At 34.9% G+C, this 3,456-nt stretch overlaps 1 long non-coding RNA gene across 1 annotated transcript; it reads right to left on the bottom strand.

The window, feature by feature from the left end:
• Window positions 1-390: 390 nt before the first annotated feature.
• LOC103427752 (uncharacterized) lies at window positions 391-865 on the bottom strand. The gene is made up of 2 exons (XR_003772799.2): window positions 724-865; window positions 391-631 (listed from the first exon to the last, which is right to left on the bottom strand). It is a non-coding gene; the product is annotated as an uncharacterized lncRNA (long non-coding RNA).
• Window positions 866-3,456: the final 2,591 nt, after the last annotated feature.

Genomic DNA, 3,456 nt, shown 5'->3' with positions numbered 1-3,456 from the left:
AGTCAATTTTTTTTCGATAAACTGGTACATAATTCCCAAAACGATGTGAAAGCACCAACAGGATCCTCTTGGGATCCTTTTGGTGAGAATAGTGGGGATCCGTGAATGGTGTTCATTTATCGTACATCGTGCGGTCATTTTTTGTCAAGTACGTTTTGTGTTTAATTTTAAATAAAAATATTTAAAATGATTTCCGACAGCACGATGTACGATAAACAAGCACGATTCACAAATTATCAGGATCCTCACAAAGAGGATCTGGATTCGTAATAGTAAACAACAATCAGCATTAACACAAAAGAAGAGATCTCAACCTTGTACATTATTCTGAGTTAATTACATGATACAGTTGTTTTGTTAACAAAAAATCTTCTTATGCACTTCTTGAGATTGTTATTGAGCAACATTTAAATTCCACTTATATCGGGCAATTCTATTATAAAATACATTGATCGACTTCTGCATATACAGAGAGAGGTAAAGGCAAAACCGAGGGAGACAGAACACTCAGGAAGCTCACTTCTCGTTTGGTGACTTTAGTTGTCTTCCGGGTAAGAGAAAGTCCGACGGTAGTAAAAGCAGACAATAACGCTGATGAATAGCAGACAGCAAGCAGAGCGCCCCTCAAAGACTGCATTCAAAGATTTTCATATGTTAGTATGCAGCACTAGGTTTAAACAGAAAACAACGGCTACAAGTATGGGCCGGATTATTTTCGAGCACCTTAGCCAGCATCAAAGCATTGTCATTTGCATACTGCAATGAACTCTCAGGGATGTTTTGGATGCCCTGAGCTAGCTCCCACGAAAGAGAAGTAAGGTTGTTACAGGCAAGTATATTTACCAAAAAGCAAAGCTGATTACGGCCCCTATGCTGGCTTTATCTGATGTTAGCTCGAGCTGAAGATCTCCAAACTGCAGTTGGCAACGACATTAATCCACAATTGAACATAGAATAAATGCCTCCCTTGTTACTTGCAACAAGTGCAGTAACATTGTCCACCTTCAGCATCCTGCTTTCCTTCTTTAGTTCATCAGTGACTGTCGATGTTGAACTTTCAGACAGAAGCTTTCCGGTTGTAATCATTACTTTTGCAATCTGAAAGGGTTCAACAGGATCCAAAAATACAGATAGCTTAGAGATGCATGAAACCTAGTTTTGCATTCTGAAGATAATATAATCGACAATTGCTCCATCAAAATCTTAAGTACTTGGATTTCCATAAAGAAAAAAAGGGAAACTAGTCTTTTCCGGCACAGCTAAATATACGTTTTGAACATCCATATAAATATCTTTTAAAAGGAAAATGGCATGTCATAACTCAGATTAGGAAAATGGCATGTCATAACTCTTAGCCCGTGGCTCTTGATAACCAAGGGAACGATTAAATTCGAGTAATTAGAATAGAGAGAGTAATTTTATGTAAGAAATATTCAAAAATGTTTAGTAAACTATAGTTAATCAGTTTCCAGCCCAAGAAAAGGGTACATCTAATTATTTACCAAAGCATTGACCTAATCAACATATGGAATTTAGTTTTTTCAACCGGCATTCCTCAAGCATATCTACATCAGTGCTGTGATATGCAGATTTTACCCTAAAGATCACACCACCATTTCTGTTACTGCTGCAAGGAGCACAATGGGATACATAGCTTTGGGATGTTTTTATTGGAAATGAGAGGAGGCAAAAAGAACTTGAATGCATGCTCATGCAGAAAATACAAGCCAAATATATGTACTTCCCTTTTGGATTTATGATCAACTAGAAAAAGAATTGAGCATAGAAATTGAGAATGCCTGTGAAAATGATAAGAAAGTAGCAAAGAAGATGATCATGGTTGCACTGTGGTGCGTACAATTGAAGCCGGCAGATCGCCCTTCTATGAGAAAAGTTGTGGAGATGCTTGAAGGTGAAGTCGAAGACTTGCAAATGCCACCGAAACCTTTCTTCTGTCCCCAAGATATGCCGATGGAGGATCCACCTGATGAGACGGATGTCGAAGAGACATGTAGGCTTACAGATACTGCTATAGAAACGGCTTCCATGGTGCAAGTAAAATGGAGTCCCATATAAGTCTTGTAGTAATATCCCTACATCTTTGGAAAAACTAGAGATTACTCATATAAAGCTTCAATTTTACTGTTTGAAAATTTCTATCAGATCAGCCATTAAAAATTTTGGGAGTTTCGAGAGCAGGGTTTCTTTTAGGCAAAGGGAATTGTCTATTACTCGGAAATTTGGAACGAGTTGAAACGGGTTTTGAATCACTTATTTTATGCTAAATTTTTTATAGATACGTAATCCTTCTTAGTATAATGCTGCTCTCTTTGGCATGTGGAGAAGTTTAATGTGTGGCAGTTTGTAATTATGGGAGTATTGTTACAGTGGAATCTCATGCATAGATAAGTTTTTTTTTCCTTTTTTTTGAGTCGAGCGATAAAGTTAGTAAGTTAGATGTTAGATTAATTACCGACAAAATTCAAACTCATACCGTCATACAAGGATACAACACATTTCCATCACAATTGAAAATGGCCACTTGCGTGCATAGATAAATTAGTTTTCAAGTTTTAGGGCCAATCCAAATTTAAGTTTAAATTTGTGTCCCAAAAACCTCCATTTAGGACGCATACTTAAATGGCCTATGTCTGCCTCCAAGAACTTAAGCCCGGCCCAAAAAGTTGTTGTGAAACAAACAAACACGACAAAATGCGGGCCGGTTGAAAATAAGAGTGAGTAATTGATAGTGGATTGCCTCCTGGTTGGATAGGTTTTCCTCCTTTTTAAGTTTAACTTGCGTATTCCGGATTCAAACGCTACCCTCTTCATGGGAAATATTAATATCGCTTGTAATCACGAAACAATATAGTTTTGAATAACAATACTAATATCGCTTGTAATAAGAAGAAAAAAATGTAGTGAACTACAAGGAAAAGTAGAAAAGAAGACCTGAAAGTTGAAACCGATGTATTTGGTATTAAATGCTAGTTTGATATTGTTGTACTTTAAAAAAAAAAATTGTTTCTACTATGTTGTGAGAATAAACAGCAGTAAAATTAAGTTGTTGAGTGTTTGATAAATTTTTTTTTGTAAAAGTGTTTTTAACAAAAAAAAAACAATATCTTAGTGTTTGGTAAACTATTATATAAAATTGTTGTAAATATGTTAAATGACTAAAAATATAAATGATATTTAATGTGGTATAATAATTGCCAATGAGAATAATACAGGTACAAAAATTGTAAATTTGTAAAATATGCGGGACTATACTTGTCATTTGAAAATGTTTTTGTTCACTATGCTTTGAAAAAATAAACATTTTTTTAGAAGCATGGTAAACTCTACTTCTGATTTTATATATTTTTCTACTATTATTGATAGCATTTAAAAAAAAATTACATCTTTTTATTTTATCGAACACGTTCTAGATTGTTTTAATAAGCTGTTTTTTTT

The sequence above is a fragment of the Malus domestica genome, chromosome 04, assembly GCF_042453785.1.
Source record: "Malus domestica chromosome 04, GDT2T_hap1".
NCBI lineage: Eukaryota > Viridiplantae > Streptophyta > Magnoliopsida > Rosales > Rosaceae > Malus > Malus domestica.
The sequence above is the reverse complement of the archived record's forward strand: the minus strand, read 5'-3'. Positions and strand labels throughout refer to the sequence as shown.